Genomic DNA, 20469 nt, shown 5'->3' on the forward strand with positions numbered 1-20469 from the left:
TCTTGGTCCAGCCTTTATGGGGTCCCCTTCTATGATAGACTGCTACTTCTGAGTCGCCTCCTCTTCGAAATGAAGTGAAACATATGCATAAATATGTGACAACAATATCTAGTAATAGCTACGGTATTTTAACAGACAACCACTTAACCCAAAGTCTTTAGAAAATAGGGGAAATTTGATTTCATTTGGAGAGAAAAATAAAAACAGGAAAATCTTTCCTTTACATTCTCCCTACTGTACTATGGACATATGCAGATCTTACCTATCCATGAAGGGCCTGGGCTGTTTTCAAAAAAATATAGAAGGCAGAAAAACGAGACTATTAAGCATCAGACTAACCAATTGAACATGGCAAGAGATTCAATTTATTTACTTGTGAAAATACATTTCTCATTTAAAAAAAGTTTAAAAATGAATTGTTCAAAATCTATGGAATGTGCATAGGCATTTTTAATGCAAATTAAAAATTATAATGTAATCTAAATATCAATTTTTCTCTCATCTCCCTCCATAAATCATCCCGCCTCCCAATATTTCTTGCATTAGGAAGAAATATAGAATTTGCTGAAGATTCCAAACTGCCCCTGGCAGGAAGGTCCCATTTTCTGCCTTTCCTTGTGTTCACTGGGCCTCTGGGATTGACATTGAACTCCTCTCAAATACACTAACCATTTACTCCAAATTTCTCTCAGCTCCTTACTCTGCAGTTTAATGCAACTCCATGTCAATTTCTAGCTCCAAACTCAAACATGCAGATCTGTATATACCTCCACGCCATGTGAGTCATGCTGGATTAAATTATTTTTTAATATATTTTTATTTATTTCAGAGATGAAGGGAGGGGGAGAGAGAGATATAAACATCAATGATGAAAGAGAATCATTGATCGGCTACCTCCTGCACGCCCCACTACTGGGGATCAATCCTGCAACCTGGGCATGTGCCCTTGACTTGAATCAAACCTGGGACCCTTCAGTCTGCAGACCGACACTCTATCCACTGAGCCTAACCAGCTAGGACTGAATTAATTTTTTGTAAGGACTTTCTACCTTGAACATCCTATGATTCCATATTTCCCATATTACAGTCTTTTAGAATGAGAAGAGGACCTGACTGATAGAATGACTATACAGGTATCCCCTGCTTTTCAATAGTTTGCATTTCCCCACTTGGCTTTTATAAAAAACAAAAAAACAAAACAAAAAAAACTACATTAGTACCTGGTTTGGGTTTGTTTGTTTGTTCCCCATTATTATTATTTTTTAATTCTCACCCGATTTTAGAAAGAGAGGGAGGGAAAAAGAGAGAGAGAAAACAATCAGTTGCCTCCTATATGCGCCTGATCAGGGATGGAACCACAACTTAGGTATGTGCCTTAATCAGGAATTGAACCCACAACCTTTATGGGAAGATGCTCCAACCAACTGAGCAACCCGAGCAGGGCAGTATCTGATTTTTATAACAAAAAAGAAATCTTTATAGGATTTTTGCTTTTATGACAAAAATGATTAAAACTGAGAACAGCGGTCAGCATTTGTTTTGAAAGAGCCCTTATACAGGTAACACATACCCCCAGCAAAGAGAGGGGCCCTTCAGCTCCTTCCCCAGGAACTATACTCATCACCTCAGCATCAAGCTCCACAGCTTTGAACTGTGTCTGTGAGCATCTGTGCTTTATCTAGATTTATTCTGTGCATCTGTTAGCAAGATGTGTCCTAAGGTATCGGAAAAGCCTAAGAGAGCTGGCAGGGATGTTTTGTTTAGCGTAAAACTGAGTGTAATTAAGCATTTCAATCCTGGTGAGCGAAGTAAAGACTGCATGTGTTGAATTTTGGGTCTGGGATCACCCAAAAATTTCTTCCATATAAATTATGGTAACTGCTTCTTTGCTTTACAGCATTTGGCTTACAAAAGATTTCATAGGCATGATCTACATTTGAATAGCAAGGAGAAACCTGTATCAAGTTAGGGAATTGGTAACCAAATTTGAGAATGTGTTCATTGCTGAGCTGTCCAGTGGATCCTTAGGCATTATTCTCTACCTAGTTCAGGTTAGCATTTTTTTTTAATAAAAAAGGTAACTTAAACTTGTATAAACTACATAAATAAAATGACACTTTCCCACATCCTTTCATTGTTTTTCCAAAAAAAAATATGACTAATGCCCAGAATCCATGCTTACCCATTCTTCATATAAGTTAACAAAAAACAGCATCTTCTATAAACATATAAGTTGAAATTAATTCTAGTAACTCCTTTCCATAATAATAACTACAGATCAAACAAAGATAAATATACTGCTGAGAGTTTAATAGTTCTTAGTCTATTCTTATTCTATATTTTTTTCCAAATGTAATTAAAGAGACTTATTACCTAAAATGAGTTTAATTTAAAGTTACAAAATTCAACTTTTAAAAACCTCTTGTCAAACAACAAAAGTTGCCTGCCGGTGTGGCTCAGTGGTTGAGCATTGACCTATGGTCACGGTTTAATTCCCAGTCTGGGAGACATGCAGGAGGCAGCCAATAAATGATTCTCTCTCATCATTGATATTTCTATCTCTCTCTCCCTCTCCCTTCCTCTCTGAAATCAATAAAAATATATTTTAAAACAATAAAAGTTGTGCGGCTAAAATATTCCTGTCAAACTTCAGTAGAACAAGTTTAGAAAGTTTTCATTAGAAGATAATTTTTTTTCTCCTGATGTCTTCTAAATTAGAATTTACTTGATATTTTGTAATCTTCCAGTGCCAGTCGTCAGCTGGAAATTCTCTGTCCTGACACCCAGCTGAGCCTTGGAATGTAGTTCTTAAAATTCTTGTCAGTTTTTCAAGCACCTATGTAGGGGCTAACATCAAGAAATAAATTATCAAGAAATATATCAAATAAATAATTAACTTGTTTTCTGTTTTTAAAATTCATCTCTAGCAAAATTATGATGAACTATATAATGTAAATGTTTTCAAAATAATTTTTAAATATTAATACTTCATAGATGAGCATTGAGGTTTTTTATATTAGTTTTTCATTATAAAGACACTAGAGGTCCAGTGCATGAAATTCATGCATGGATAGGGTCCCTAGGCCTGGCCAGCGATCAGGGACAATCGGGGCCAAACGGGGCCTACCGGCTACCAGCCGGGGCTGTCCTTCACTCCACGCCTCTGGTGGTCAGTACACATCATAGCGAGCAATAGAACTCCCGTGGAGACATTTTGCATATTAGCCTTTTATATATATACTAGAGGCCCGGTGCACAAAAATTTGTGCACTGGCAGGGGAGGGATAATGGGGGGGTGTCCCTCAGCCCCACTTGTGCCCTCTCACAATCTGGGACCCCTCAGGAGATAACCACCTGCTGGCTTAGGCCCGCTCCCCGGGTGGCAGATGGCAGGCCCGATCCCTTGGTGCCTGCCCCGCCTCCCTGGGTCACGCACACGGCAGGGCATATCTGGGGGTTGGGGCGCCACCCGGGGTCAGGTCACACGCAGGACACCCAGGACAGGTTGCACATGGGATGCCTGGGCTGGCCGGCCGATCACTGCTGCCCTGCCCAACCGCCCCGGGTTGGGTTGAACACAGTATGCCCGGATGGAGGCCGGGCGGGCTGGCCGATTGCTGCTGCACCACCCGTCCACCCTGGCCGGGTCGCACACGGATGCCCGCCACCCCAGGTCACAGATAGCAGGCCGGGATGGTGGCAGGGCAGGTGGGATGGCGCTTTCCCGCCCCACTGCCCCAGGTCGCAAATAGCGGGCCTGGATGGCAGCAGGGCAGGCGGGATGGTGCTGTCCCGCCCTGCCTGCAGTATGCAAATTAGCCACCATCTTTGTTGGCGGTTAATTTGCATATCGTGCTGATTAGCCAATGGGAGGCATAGCGAAGGTATGGTCAATTACCATGTTTGTCTATTATTAGATAGGATATATAAACAAAATTCTATTTGAGTAATATTTATAGCTTTGAAGGTTTTGCTGGCAAAAATAGCTCATTTAATAATGTGTTGCTAAAAAAAAATGAATTCAAACAACATAAAGAAGTAATTTCAATGACATGATGTTAACAATGGCACTCTCTTTCCAAATGCTTCACAATTGTGAGATATTCAGCGTATTTAACACCAATAATTTAAATGACTAGATTAAATATGCACAATTGTTATTTCACTTCAATTTTAATATTTACATTAGACAGCTATTCATTTATTAAAATTATATAAATTTCCCTTCACTATTTAATGACTTAAAAGTAAATAATGGTTATTGACGAGTCCAAATGTCTCTAGGTTGTTACATGGGAAAATGGCCAAAAATACACATCAAGAATGATGATATCCAAAAGCAAACATTGCCTTGGCATCAACAAACTCACTATTTATTTAAGAACACCAGTGTTCTTGCTGACAGGGCACAATCCAGAAACCAGTGTTTTCTATTTATTTTAAGTAGCACCACGTAGTTTTCATTCATGCTCAAAGTTTATTGAGTTCCCACTAAATGCTAACCATTTGCTAGGCTATGAGGAGCACAAAAGTTTAATGAGACACAGTCTCTGACTTCAGTGAGCCAACAATCTATTAGGGGAAATGGACATATAGAATGATAATTACAATGCAACAACATAAATTACCGTGCATGTAAAATGCAAGGTTTCCTGGAGTGGTAAAGAAGTAACAGTGGAGAAGCTATAAATCCAAGGGCAATCTAATGCATAAATAAGATGTGTGGACTCTAAACTCTAGCTACCAATGCAATTCAACAGATGGTAAAACTTCAAATTTGCTGCCGAACCGGTTTGGCTCAGTGGATAGAGCGTCAGCCTGCAGACTCAAGGGTCCCGGGTTCGATTCCGGTCAAGGGCATGTACCCTGGTTGCGGGCACATCCCCAGTGGGGGGCGTGCAGGAGGCAGCTGATCAATCTCTCTCATCAATGTTTTTAACTCTCTATCCCCTTCCCTTCTTCTCTGTAAAAAATCAATAAAATATATTTTTTAAAAAAATAAAAATAAAACTTCAAATTTGCATTCTTTGTTTCATTTTTGCTTGTGAAGGAGCGCTGCCTGGATAAGTGGTATGAATAGGTAGAGGACTGAGGGAAGTACACATATGAACATGTGTAATTTCTAAATATTTGATAAAAGACCAAAAACAGAAAGTAAAGAGGCCTCATTTAAAAGACAATGGAACTTCCTGTAGGAGTAAGAAATAAAGACAAGCTGGCAAGCAGAAAAGAAAAGCAGAATTTTCAGTTATTTATATTTTCAGGCAAAGCTAAGAATGGGGATTGTCATTTTAATATTACAAGCCCCCAAGAAAGATAGTTGCCCTTGTAGAAAACTACGAAATTTCCATGGGGCTTATCTAAGATGATTGACCAAGCTGGTAGACCACCCGAGTAATAAGTGATGAAACAATATTCCTAATTTAGGCTGCATTTCTTTATAATACCATGGTCCTAGTAGTCTGAGAGGGCTTCCTGGGTACATGACTTTTAAACTGAGAATTTTTTAGATGGGCATGAGTAATGAGGGAAGAGAATAGCCTTCCAGTCACATGGGGACAACATGTACAAATGCTTAAAGTAAGAAAGAGCATAAAAAATACTAGACAAAGAGATGAAGGGAAGCAGAGCATGACATGAAACATGAGAATAAATGGCATTGCATGTCATCTTAGCTATATTAAATATTTTGGTCTATATTCTAAAAACAATGAGAAGTTCAATGACTTTTATTAGCTCAGATAACTTTCTGAACTGATTTGGGGTTCAGAAAGTTATCTGGCTCCAGTGTGGTGAAGAGATTTTAGAAGGCAAGAGTATACATAGGAAGATTAGTCAGAGGACTAATGCAATAGTCCTAGCAAGGGATGGTGAAATCTTGAGCTACATCGATGGTATAGAAATGGAGAGAAATGGACAGATTGGAGAGATACTAGGAATGGTACTACACATAGACCCAAACAAGAGAGCTTCTTCTCTAACATCATGCTTTAGAAGGCCCTTTCTGGTATCTTCCAGCTGTGCTCTACCCAGAGGGCAAGAAGTCTACAAAACCAAGGGTCTATGCCCACCAAAACTTGTCTTCCTCCTTTTCTAGACCATGATTCAGGCACCATGACCCTGGAAGTCCCTGTTCAAATAGCCCTGAATCTCTCCTAGGGCCTGAGAAGGCCCCTTACATAAAAGTACACCTTTACATGGGCAGGCCATGTCACTGATGTATGTACCCCTAGGCCTGAGAAGAGACCAAGAGGCAACTGTTTGGAGGAGCCAGGACAGGAGAGGTAGTTTCCACATCCACCCAAATGAGGCCCTTTCATAGTACATGATGGAGCCCATGGTAAACAGAGAGAAGAGATGGGCCAGGGGTGGAGGGCTGGATCTCCCCAGGAAATAAAATTAACAGTACTTGATGGAATAAAAACTGGGTGCTAAGATAGAGATGTGATGATGATTTCTAGCCTTCCGCCTTGTACAAATCAATGGTTGTGATATGACAAAAACCAGAGCTTTGTAGGAAGATTATTAGTATGATTTAGACATGTTTGCTTGTAAGCATCTTTGATACCTTTGAAACATCTAAGAAGAAATGTCATATAGATAGTTATGGATATACAATCTAGAGGTCAGAGGTAAAGCCAAAGAATGGAATATTATCTCTTCCAAGAAATTTGGATGAGAATGGGGCAGCTGAAGGGAGTTTAGAATCAATGAAAACTGTTACTTCTGTGCAGTTAGAAGGAATATGAAGGGTTCCACAAATGGTGGCGTCTATGTTCTCAGTAAAGTATATGGGGGAATACTAAGAATGAAGAGCTTGGAGTTGAATATTTGAGGAAACTGGAAAAAAATTAAATATTTATTTAAAAAGTGAGGGCATGCACTGAGCAGAGACATTGCCATGGGCTGAACTAAAAAGTCAGAAAACTGTGGCACTCACCTTCCTCTCCAGCCTTTCACTGGGGCTCGTTGTAATCCCTCTCATCCCACTGCCCTCTGCATACCTCCAACACATGTCTTAGACTCACTCTAGCACTATTCTTCTCTCATGTGTCCCAAGCCCACCACGAGGGCCCTGTTTTAATTCTATGTGCCTCCTCTCTGCACACCCTGTGCCAGAACTGTTATTTCTTAAGTTGTAGGCAAAGCCAAGTGTTACTCTATTTCCTACAGAAACAACACCTAATGACATGAGGATGATCCCTCTTTGTCTTATGCTGTATTCTTTGTTCTCCTGAAATAATATCTCCAAGTGTCATAGAGATCTTGCTTTTTCCCTTTCCTGTACCAATCCAGAGTCTACAGCAGCAGGAGAGGTGGCAGTGCAAGCTGAAGAGGAAAATAACACTGGCAGCCAAGTTAGGAATAAGACACTAAAACATCCATGAATATTTCAAATTTCACATAATCTGACAGTAAGTGAAATTAGAATCCACTCATTTACATTATTTTATTCTACTATTTAAAAGAGTCAAAGTTTTAAAGTATCTTAACTTTAAAGTATTCTTTTCAATGGTTACTTTGTCACATCTAGAAGACATGTAGCAAGCATACTCTTTCATAACTCTAAAAGCAAAGTCCTTCTAAGGCACACAAAGACCTGCTGTTCCTCGGAAGATGTGGTTTAGTTTGTTTTCAGTTTAGTTGTACTGATAATTGCCCTTTTGAGCTAAGTAAGTTAGAAGAGATATCCATGGAATTTGTTTGAAGACAGATGGGCACTCAGATACAAAACTGCTGTGTTAAGCAGAGGCAGCTGGACTATAATGATACACACAAATGCAAACCTTGTGAAGGTAGCAACCAGAAAAAACAAGGTACTCATGGTTCTGAGCACCCTTTCCGTAATAATTTTCTGGATGAGATATGCAGCCACTCCTTAGAACTGCTGCTGCATATTTTTCTTTTTTATTCATTCATTCCATTTTTTGAATGAATATTTAGTGTCTTTCATGTTTATAGTGTCCATAGTAGATACCATATGAGGCATTATCATCCATTAAGAGCACTGATTCAGGAACAGACTTCCCAAGTTTAAACACCAGCCCCACTACCAGCTATATAGAATTGGACAAGTTACTTCAATTCTTTGTCCCTTGGTTTTCTCTCCTCCATATTAGAAATAATGCTATTTCATGGGGTCACTCTGAGGATTAAATTAGTTCATGCATGTCAAATATGAACAGTGATGGCATATACTGACACTTAATGAATTTTAGCTGGCATTATCATTATTACCATGAGAAAAAGCAGGCTGGGACCAGCACAGGCTCTTACCTCAAAAATGTTCAAATGAAATTACACCAATAGGCACAGATGCAAGAGCACTGAACCAAAAAGGCAAAATAGCAGATGGCTAACTGCAGACTGGCCTGTAGAGACTCTAAAGTTGTCCACGTAGGAAGGGCTAGAGAGATCTCTGTTGGGCAGGGTGGTCACAGGTGCGACTTAATCAGTATCTTAGAATATCAGTATGACATGGACATTCTGCTATCCTCATTATTCAGACCAATTCAATGTTAATAAACTAGAACTAAATTTTAGGACTGGAAAAGTTATTAGAGATAATTGGTTCCATGCCCTTTGTTTAGAGACAAGAATATAAAGGCCAATTAGCCAGCCCATAAGCACATATTTTTTTTTTGATAACCTACTATGTGCCTCTATTCTGTAGGTACCAAAGATTCAGCATTGAGCAAAATATACCTAACCCTTGACCTTATGAAGCTGATATTCCAGTGAAAAAGACAACAAATAAATAAGTGAATGTAAATAAATACCTAATTTCATGTACTGATAAGTTGAAGATAATAAAATCAGATACTGTGAGAGAATGCGACTAGTGAAGGGCTATAGCTTTCTAAAAGGGTGTCAAAGAAGGCCTGTCTGAGAAAGTGGCATTTCAGTTGAGATCTGAATGATGACAAGGAGACAGGCATGGTGAGATTGGGGCAGAGGGAAAAGTCAATTAAAGTAAAAATAAGTCAAAGGGCTCTAAGAAGGGATGAGAAGAAGGCCAGGGTGGCAATAGTGCAGTGAACAGGGGAGAGTAGAAAAAGATGAGATCCAGAGGGAGGCATAAACTGAGCTCTTGGGACCTCAGGAAGGAGATTGAAATTTATTCTTAAGTAGCAGCATGACAAGATCTGATTCAAACTTTAGAAAGATCACTGTCTGATGTCACAGACCACAGTAGGCAAGAGTGGAGGTAAGAAATCCAGTAGACTGTGGCAGTGGCAGCAGCCCTGGCAAGAGATGATGGTAGTTTAAACTAAGTTTATCACAAAAGAAATAGTGACCAATGGTCAGATTCTGAATATATTTTGGGAGTAGTGTTGTCAGCTCTTACTGATAAATTAAATGTGATGTATGAGAGGAAAAAGGATGCAATAGTGACTCGGGTTTTGGACTATGCTGGAGCCATTTATGGGTAGGGGTACAGGAGAGGAAGGTAAGGGATGATATGCCAGATTTAAGGAAGATAATTAATTAGTAGTTCTGTTTGGCCTTGTTATGTTTGAAATATGTCAGACAGCTGGTAGAAATGTCATGCTGCTCAATACATGAATCTAGAACTCAGGGTAGTGGTTCTAGCTGTGGATAAAAAATTGAAAAACTAGATCACGTAGATGTATTTAAACACTGGTGTGTGTAAAGCCCTAGATTTAAATAAGGTCATCTGATCACCTAGGAAGAGATTGTAGACAGAGAGGAAATGGGTGCCAAGGACAGAACTGCAACATGTAGGGAGGGTCTTGAGGGTGGAGGAAGAGCCACAGAAACCTATTGGCAAGGAGAAGCTGTGAAGCAAGAGGACAACCAGGAGTGTCTGTGTTGTAGAAGTCTACAAAAGAAGTAATACAAAGCTATGTTGCTGGTTAGTGGCAGGTAGGACTGCTAACTGTATATGTGTCTTAAACACAGCAGAGGCCTTAAGTTTCTAGTTATTTTATTTCTGTATAGCCATCAGTACTTAGTAGAGCTAAATATAGGGCAAGTATATGGACAGAACTCACTATGTAATTATTGCTGATAAGTTATACATGTATGTGACACATGAAAATCAAGTTTACCTTGATAGGAAAGGTAATAAATTTCTATTTTTACTTATCTGTGGTCCCACTGACATGCAACTGGATATTTCTGTGTGATGTCACTTGGCTATCCTCATGAGCAATAATTGCTTAGTCACATCACACGCTCTGAATTTGTGACTCAATACCTATCCTGTCGACCACACCTATATATCTTGATCCTAAGATTTAAATAATCTTGTCAAAGAATGAGCTAGATTTATAGTTGTGTTTAATTTGGACAAATAGTTAATTCAAAATCTTTCTTGTATCAGAAAAAAATTAAAATTTATTGGACCTTTACAAATGCACAAAATTGTGAATATGCACAGTAATTTCTCCCAATGATTTTACAAATTAAAAAGCCAAGACAGGCCAAAAAAATCTATAATACAAGACATTAGGCCATGACTTGCTAAATACAGGTGCAAGCAATATGCACTTTTATGCATTCATAGTACTTCTAAATTTTAATATGTAGAGATAGCCAACCTCTTAAACTTTATAACCAAATGTAACCATAGTTAATTCTTTCTCCATACAGAAAAGCATCTTACAGAAATCCTTCAACATATTAAAGAATGAATTCACTAAAAATGTTTAAACTATAATATCAGACCATCCACTACATGAAAGGCCACTGACTCAATGTTTTACACTTTAATCCTTTACCACAGATACTTTGCAAAACCCAGGAAGACAGCAAATACTTTACAACTCTAATCAACAAAGAGTGAACTATGTCCATGGAAAAGTATACTTTGGGCAAATGAATTACAGAAAGTCCACACACAAAATGACCTCCCTAGATGTGGGGAGAAAGAGAAATGCTGAATCCAGCAATTGCGTTATCAGTCTGGGAGACCTCATGGGCAGAAATTCAACAAATAAGGCCCACTTTCCTATTCAGATAGAGAAGCCACTAAGCTCACAGTCTGCCTGCATGTGATCCTCCTTCCACGCAGGTTTACCTCCTGCCACTTGCCAGATTTTGCCATTGAACAAGTTAGTTAACTTCTGTATGGCTCAATTTCCTCAATTATAAATTGGGAACATGAGTTTGTTTTAAAGGAGTCAGTGATTTCATACATATGACTGGATAGTACCAGGCACGTAGCAAGTATCAAATAAATGTTGGTTATTATATCTATTATTATTGTTATTATACATTGTAAGAATACAAGTAAATGTATATGTGGCAATTATGGTGGAAGGTGGGGGTGAGAGTGGGTGAGGAGAGATTAACCAGAGAACTTATATGCAAATATGCATAACTCATGGATAATAGTTTGGTGAAGTCCTGGGAGGGGGTCATGGGGGGGAAAAAACAGGAGCATCTGTAATACTTTCAACAATAAATATAAATGTTTTAAAAATACAACAACAAGCAAACAAATGAAAATGAAGCATCCAAGAAATTTTAAAAACAGAACATATTTAGGTAAAGAGAGAATACACATGCCCACTTACTTATATCTAGTTCTTCATGATATGTGCACTGGTAACTCTAAAAAGTATTTGCAAGGCTAACCTGTACACTCTGTGTGAAGAACCTTTACATTTCCCCTGTTTCAAAGTCTTTTGATGATACAGTGAAAAGACGCCAAAATTAATCTGGAATCCCTAAAGGGGAAAAATGTCAAAAAACTCTAGAAGTTTTAATTTTATTTTATACCTGCACATTAAGCACCTAGAATAGTAGCGAGCACCTAGCAGAATCCTGATATAACTATTAACAGGAGGTGGAGTCAGTTCTGAATTCTGCTGTTAACGTGCTCTGACCTCGGGTTGAATTCCATCTCTGTCTCAGTTTTATAGCTCCTAGTGCAAGAAATAATAGTCACCATGTATTATTCATAAGTTTCCTCTGGTGTTAAGCACTATTTAAATTTTAAAAAAATGAATTAAGGCTCACAGTTAAATGGTCCCATTTTATCACTTTCCAAAACATCACAGGAAAGACAATTTCTCTAAAGATCCTTACCTTCCATCTTAATTCAACAATAAAGAATGCCTTAGGACCTCCTTCTTTATATGAGGATTCCCAAATTTTTTTGGAATTGACAGTACAGTCGCTGGATATTTACCAAATATTCATGAACTGAAGATGACCTGTCCCCACAAACTAAAATACCAGTATCTTTGTAGTGGGATAACAGTTCTTGATCTAGTAAATTATCTTTCTTTCTTCAGAAAATGTTGCATCAAGTAATTAGGCTGTTCTGTGCTAACTGCTTTGGAGGAGAAATGCAAAATGAAGAAAAGCATGAGCAAAGGGCTCCTTTTGATGTTGGCTTCTAAAACTTAAGCTCTTAGAGGAGCTGACAGTATTCCTAAGGCAGACAAAATTTTTGGGAGAAATACTTGGGGGAGAGCAGAGGACATGAGAAGAGACTAGAAGTAATCCCTGAGTCTGAGAGGAGATGGACGTGGAGGAGAGTAATAATATATGGTTCCTGGAGGTCAGAGAGAAAGGCTTGTCTGACAGACTCTCTTTCTCTTGAATAGCATAGAAAAGGTAAAGAAAAAAATTATCTTAAGAGAGGGGTGGGCCTCATGTTCTAGTCTAGGAAGGGCTGTGGGAGGGGACGAGATCCCAGGAAAGAAATGACTGTGTGGCATGTCTTAAGCAGCTCCAACCTGGGCAGGTTTACAGAGGTAGGGAGAAGCAATCACACGATTCCAATATCCCCAAGATTGGTATAGGAGAAACAGGGAACTTGAACAGACTAAAGGGTTGCCAATAAGATGAAGAGGCACCCCATAGGCAAGCTGCATGAAGAAAGAACGGAGGGCCAGCTGGGCAGTAACTCACATCTTGGCAGATAACTGTGTAAACTAAGAGGCCAATGGACCCTTCACCCCATGGGTTGGCAACCCATGTCATGTCTTAGCCAACTCAGAGAGAGCAAGGAGACCCCAAATTGATGAAGATGAAAATTCTTTCTCTTCAGCAGGTTCAAAATTGAACTGAATTTGATTTACAAAATTTAAGGACAGTTACATAACTGCTTTATTTACAAAACATACAGATACACACACACCTACATGTAAGTATATTAAAACTAATTTTGCTTTGAAAATTTATCTACATTCCACCAAATTTTTGGCAAACCCAAGGGTTTCATAAATGCTTAATATATATCAGGACCCAAAATAACACATATATGAAAATGAAAAAATAATAATTTAAATAAATTATTCAGGCTCATTTTCTCTATTATATATAAACTAGAGGCCCAGTACATGAAAATTCATGCACTGGAGGGGGTGTCCCTCAGCCCTGCCTGCCCCCTCTCACAGTCCAGGAGCCATCAGGAGCAGGAGGCAACCTGGCGATCAGGGGATGGTGATTCCCCATCACACCTCTGCTGCTGCCACTGCCGGCAGCACAAACCTTGGCTGGCCCTGGTTACCTGAACCTCGGGCAGCCCTGGGAGACTGGGCAGCCACCATCCGAGGCTTGCCTGCACCTTGGGCTGGCCCTGGGAGGCTGGGCAGCCACCATCCGAGGCTTGCCTGCACCTTGGGCTGGCCCTGGGAGGCTGGGCAGCTGCCATCCGAGGCTTGCCTGCACCTTGGGCTGGCCCTAGGAGGCTGGGCAGCTGCCATTTGAGACTTGCCTACGCCTTGGCCGGCCCTGGGTGGCTGGGGGGCTGAGGGGCCTGGGGGTCTCCAGAGGCAGGCACTGTGTGCCTGTCACCCCAGCAGGGCTGAGGGGACTGGGCGCCGCCATCTTGTGGCTGTGGGCACCACCATCTTTGAGAGAAGAGCAGTCAATTAGCATATTCCCTCCTTATTGGCTGTGGGTTCCACCATCTTTGCAACGGCATGAAGGTCAATTAGCATATTCCCTTTTTATTAGATAGGATTATGCAATTTTATGAGAATAATGCATATTTAAATGTTTTCAGAAGAAACAAGGTCTAAGTGCTATTTTCAAAGTTCACTCATTTTGATTTCATTTCAGTATCTCACAATGAACATTTGTTCAATTTCTAGCCACATATTATATATGTGCTCATATTTAATGAATACATATGAAATTTATAAATAACTTTCATTTATTTTATTTCTATTTTGTTTTTATTTTATTTTTTCCATCACCATTTTATCAATAACTTTACTAGTGATTGTCTTTAAACAATGAAAACTATTTCTGATTAAACCATGTCTCTCTTTTTATTTCACTGCTTTATTCATAGAATTTAATTACTTGTATATGCTAGCAAATGTAAAGAAATATTAAGAACATCTTGACATATATTATGCTCTTTGAAGCAATCATTGTTTTATTCAATCCTCCCACAAATGTTTACTGAGTGTCTGTGGGGTGCCAGGAATTATGCTAAAGGTGTAAGTAAAATCTCCTTTTCCAATACACCATTGTTGAATAAGTAAACAGTAAATATTTTCAACATGTATTTTTTAACATGTTCTCAGAAAATCCAATGTGTGAGTAGAGATTATAGTGACATGTGATTATACTACTAGAATTCTGTCATCTGCAAAAATCTTGGGAAATTAAAAATGCTAATGAAATTTCATTAATTTGAAAACTCCATAGGCATAGCTGCTTGATTTGTTTCTTTTTTATTCCTTGTCTTCCATAAAATTTAAATGAAACAAAAATTTATAATCTCATATTCCATTTGATTTACATTATCCTTCCATTTTAATATGCTTTCAGTTTTATATATAGTAATTTAATTATTGAATAATAATTTAATTATAACTTTGGGAAGGGAGAAAAGAAGGAAAAAAGAAAGACACCATTAAAAAACACATATCAATTGCAAAGCGCTTCCTAATTTTGGAAATGCTCCAGTGATGAAACAAATGTTCATCTTAGAGTAGGAAAGCATGGTATTTTAAAGGCCATATTTTGAAGCTTGTATTTCATTTCCATTCAGCAGGATCATTTGTGCTATTACATTGAATGTAGAGAACATAAATCTTAATGGTCCTGTTCCTTGAAAATCAATAGACACCTTTTGTCAGAGAAAAATCTAGCAACACTGGAAGCTACACTGCTTCAAATAAAAAATCTATTTGAAGCTAACAATTGCTATCAGAATAGATCAGCTTATTTTATTACCCAAGAGACTATACATACCTTCTCATACACCCTATTGATTCTGAATATGCATCAAATTCATAGATCATTGTAATATTTGATGTTCTGGTCTAAATTTAAGGAGTTTTTCAAATAAATTGTAGCAAATTTAATGTTTGTCAGTACACTAGAGGCCCACTGCACAAAATTCGTGCACAGGAGGGGTCCCCTCAGCCCAGCCTGCACCATCTCCAATTCAGGACCCCTTGGACATCCCTCTCACAATCCTGGATGACTGGCTCCTAACCGCTCATCTGCCTGCCTGCCTGATCACTCCTAACCACCTCTGCCTGCCAGCCTGATGGCCCATAACTGCCCCTCCCTGCCGGCCTGGTCATCCCTAACTGCCCTCCCTGCCAGCCTGATCACCCCTAACCACCTCTGCCTGCCGACCTGATTGCCCCTAACTGTCCGCCCTGCCAGCCTGGTTGCCCTTAACTGCCCCCCTTGCTGGCCTGGTCGCCCCATGCAGCCTGCTGTTTGGTCATTGTGTGAGGGCGTCTGGACCAATTTGCATATTCCTCCATTATTAGAGTAGATACCATAGCAAGCCAACAGAGAAACTATAGAATACTAGAGGCCCAGTGCATGAATTTGGGTATGGGTGGGGTTCCCAAGGTGGCCTGTGGGGATTGGGCCCCAGCTCCTGCCCCCAGCCTATCAGCCCCACAGCCCTGCCTGGCACCCCGCTGTGGACTGGCACCACCCCCTCACCTGCTCCATCATCTTGCCAGCAGGGCAATCGGTCAGGGCCAACCCCCGCCCCCACTCCCTCAGTGCCTGGGAGCCAGGTAGCAGCCCCAATCCCCACCGCCACCACTGGTCGTTGTCTACAGGGCAATCTGCTGGGTGATTGGTCCCCCACTCGCACCCGCCTGCTCACCTGCTCCACCATCTCACCATGGTCCTGCTCTCATCGGGGCCCATCGGGGCCAGCAGCACCTCCACCGCCACCCACTGCCAGCACCGCATCGTTGATGCCTGCTATGTTCCACGTCTCCCCTTGATGGTCAGCGCACATTATAGTGAGCTGTCAAACTCCCAGTTGAAAAATTTGCTTATTAGGCTTTTATTATATAGGATAATTCTACAAATATAGCTAATAAATTAAGGACATGTTTTAAGAGAATTTAATTCAGTTTAATTCAAAATAACACAAAACATGATATTCTGGGTTCTGGAACAAATCAACAAAGAGATATGTACTTTCAAGCAAATAATTAAGAATCTAGCCAATAGAAACAATGTATCACACTTGTTCATCAGACACTTTCATATTAACTATTCTTTTAAAGATTGAAATAGTTCTAGCTGGTTTGGCTCAGTGGATAGAGCGTCCGCCTGCAGGCCAAAGGGTCCTGAGTTTGATTCAGGTCAAGGGCACATACCTTGGCTGTGGGCTCCTTCCCAGTCCAGGCCCTGGTCGGGGTGTGTGCAAGGAGGCAACCAATCAATGTTTTTCTCTCACATCAATATTTCTCTCTATCTTTCTCTCCCTCTTCCACTCTAAAAATCAATCGGAAAATATCCTCGGGTGAGGATTTAAATAAATAAATAGATAGATAAAGATTGAAATATATGAGAGAATATACAGTAAAGACTTAAAATTGTCTTCTTAACTCTGAATTTGCTAATACCACAGTAAGGAGTTACTGGACAAAGCCATGAAGAATAAAGCCCACAAACAAAAAGTATTTGCAGGGTTGGCTAGACTTTGTAGGTTATTGACTGACATGTAGTAAATGCACAATAAATTTTTGTACAGTGAATTAAAGAATAAGTGAGAGACTCACTCCACATCCCTATATCTTCAAGAGACAAGTCCCCAAGAGACTATGCTGGATAGCTTCAGTAAGTGGAAATGAGTCTTTACTCCAAAAAAGAAACACTTAAATAGAACTTATGATGGATGGACCAGTCCCTGTTGTAAGCACTTGACACATATGCAAGCATTTAATCCTCACAGCTGAGCCAAATACCATTATAATGCCCATTTAACAGATGAAGAACTTGAAGTATCAGGTTAAGTAGATTAATTTATTTAAGGGTGCTCTTAACCACTCCACAGAGCTGCATACCTAAGAATCATGGGGCCCACAGATTATTTCAGATTCATAGAACTCCAGATTCCCTACACATTAACCAAGGTCGGGGGCAGGGCTGACCACATGTGGGTTGTTGGAGTGCTAGGAGGAAGTGTGACTCAAAACTCCTGTTGCAAATTTGACTTAACTTTGCTTAAAAGTAACTTGTCCTTGAAAAAAAATATCATCTTGAAATTCCACTCAGCATTTTAATGATATTTGCTGTTATAATTGAAAATGGAGTTCCATAAGGAAGTCAGATCTCTTCTCCTACCTCCTTATTACAGTCTGAATTTCATCTGAATTTTTATCCTGCCTTTTTTTAAATTTATCTTTATTGTTGAAAGTATTACAGAGCCCCCCCCCCTTTTTCCCTATTGACCCCCTCTACCCTAATCCCTGCCCTCTCCCCAGGCCTTCACCCTCTCCCCAGGCCTCACTGCACTACTGTCTGTGTCCGTGGGTTATGCATATATGCACATAAATTCTTTGGTTATTCTCTTCCTGCCACATCCCCCATTCCCTCTGAGATTCCTCGGTCTGTTCCATGCTTCCATGTCTCTGGATCTCTTTTGTTCCTCAGTTTATTCTGCCTTTTGAAGGCCACCTGGCTCCTCACTCTTAATTACAAAACAACTCTCACTCTTGACTGTGGACTCCTGGAGAACTGAGGCCCTCTGTCTAGATTCTTACTCTATCCCCAGTAAGTAGAATACTGGGCATTCAATAACTATTTGTTAAAAGAGTGAGTAGATATCCAATAATGTTTGATGAATTAATCATAGAAAACATGTAAAATTATTTTTAGAAAACTAAGCCATTTTCTTCTGTTTTTTCTTCTTACTACAAAACAAATACATTTAATAGAGAGCAATATTATCCCCAGTATTTTTTTTTCAAAGTAGCTGCTTGGGAAGCTAGGAGCCAGACATGGACTCTAGGGTGATGGGGGGGGGGGGGGGGATAAGGGAAGAAAGGAGGGCTTACAGAATTTTTTATTTTATTTTATTTTTTATTGATTTCAGAGAGGAAGGAAGAGGGAGAGAGATAGAAACATCAACGATAAGAAAGAATCATTGATCAACTGCATCCTGCATGTCCCCTACAGGGGATTGAGCCCACAACCCGGGCACATGTCCTTGATTGGAATTGAACCCAGGATCCTTCAGTCACAGCAGACTGAGTCTATCCACTGAGCCAAACCAGCTAGGGCCACAGTATATTTTTTGTTGTTAATCCTCACCAGAAGATATTTTTTCCATTGATTTTAGAGAGAGTAGAAAGGAGGGAGAGAGACAGGAGGGAGAAACATCAATATGAGAGAGACACATTGACTGCTCCTGCATGCACCGATTGTCCGAGGGAAAGATCAAACCCACTACCCTTCAGTTCGAGTGCATACATTCTAATCACTAAGCCAAACCAGCTAGGGCTATCCCTAGTATTTTATTAATCAATTTACTGCTTGCAAAACCAAATGATTTGATCCCTATATATATGGCAAAGCAAATCACTACCTGACTTTTATGAAATAAATTTATTTTTTTATTAAGGTATAGTTGGCTTCTAATATACAACATAGTGATTTGACATTTACATATCTTGCTATGTGATCACCATACTAAGTCTAGTAACCATCTGTCACAGGGCAAAGTTATCACATTATTATTAACTACTAGAGGCCCAGTGCATAAATTCGTGCATGGGTGGGGACCGGCCTGCCCAGCCCCAATTGGGCCTTATTGGGTCCAGGCCGGCTGGGGGGAGGGGTTGTGGGCAATTGGCCAGTGGGCTCCGCCCCCAATTGGGGGCGACGATTTGGGGCAGGGCCAGCCCATAGGGAGGGGCTGTGGGCAGTGGGCTGGCCGCCCCACCCCAAATGGGGTTGGGGGTGGGCCGATCAGGGGTCAGCGCCAGGGGGTGGGGGCTGTGGGATGTTTGGACAGCCAGCCCCACCCCCCGATTTGGCATGGGGGGACAATAAGAGGCACAGATGACTGAGGGGGAGGGGCCACAGGCAGTTGGATAATGGCCCTGCCCCTGATCGGGGTTGGGGGGTCCATCAGGGGTGGGGCTGGCCAGGGGAAGGGTCACAGGAGGTTGGCCAGCCACCCCACCTCCCCCTAGCCAGCCTCACCCTCTATTGGGGTAGGAGAGGCAAATCAGGGGGGAGGGACAGCTGGAGGGAGGGGCTGCAGGAGGTTGGCCGGTAGCCTCACTCTCCCATTGTGCTGGTTCATTGGCCACAGTGGGTGTCATAGCCACCTGTCATTCCAGTCATTATGGCATTATGGTCACTGGCTTTATATAGATAGAAAGATGATGATGATAGATAGATAGATAGATAGATAGATAGATAGATAGATAGATAGATGATAGATAGATGATAGATAGATGATAGATAGATAGATGATAGATAGATAGATAGATAGATAGATGATAGATAGATAGATAGATAGATAGATAGATAGATAGATAGATAGATATTCCCCTTTATTTCTTTCACCCATCCCTCCATCTCCCTCCCCTCTGGCAATCATAAATTTGTTCTTTGTTTCTATGAATCTGTTTTAGTTTTGTTCTGTTTTCATTTGTTTTATTGTTTATATTTGTGGGGGTTTTTTATTCAACATATAAGTGAAATGACTTATTTCACTTATCATAACACCCTATAGGTCTATCCATGTTGTGGCAAATGGTAAGATTTCATTCTTTTTATGGCTAATTAATATTCCATTGCATATATGTACTACATCTTCTTTAGCCATTCATCTATTGATGGATACCTAGGTGGCTTCCATATCCTGGCTATTGTAAATAATAATGCAATGAATGTAGAGGTACATATCTCATTTCAAATCAGTGTTTTTATTTTCTACTAGAAGCCCGTTGCACGAAGATTCGCTCAATAGGCCTTCCTTCCCCTGGCTGCTGGCACCGGGTTTCCTCCGGCACCCGGGACCCAGGCCTTTGGTCCGGGTGCAGCAGAGAAGCCAAGTCTCTTCAGTCTTCAGTCTTCAGTCTTCAGTCTTCACTCCAGCCTGAACCTTCAGTCTTTGCTCCACGCCTGCGTATGCAAATTAACCACCATCTTTGTTGGGTTGATTTGCATAGTTGCTCTGATTGGCTGGTGGGCATAGCAGAGTGACACCAATTTGCATGTTTCTCTCTTATTAGTGTAGATAGATAAATACCC

Source organism: Myotis lucifugus, unplaced genomic scaffold (genome assembly GCF_000147115.1).
Source record: "Myotis lucifugus unplaced genomic scaffold, Myoluc2.0 scaffold_136, whole genome shotgun sequence".
NCBI classification, from domain to species: Eukaryota; Metazoa; Chordata; class Mammalia; order Chiroptera; family Vespertilionidae; genus Myotis; species Myotis lucifugus.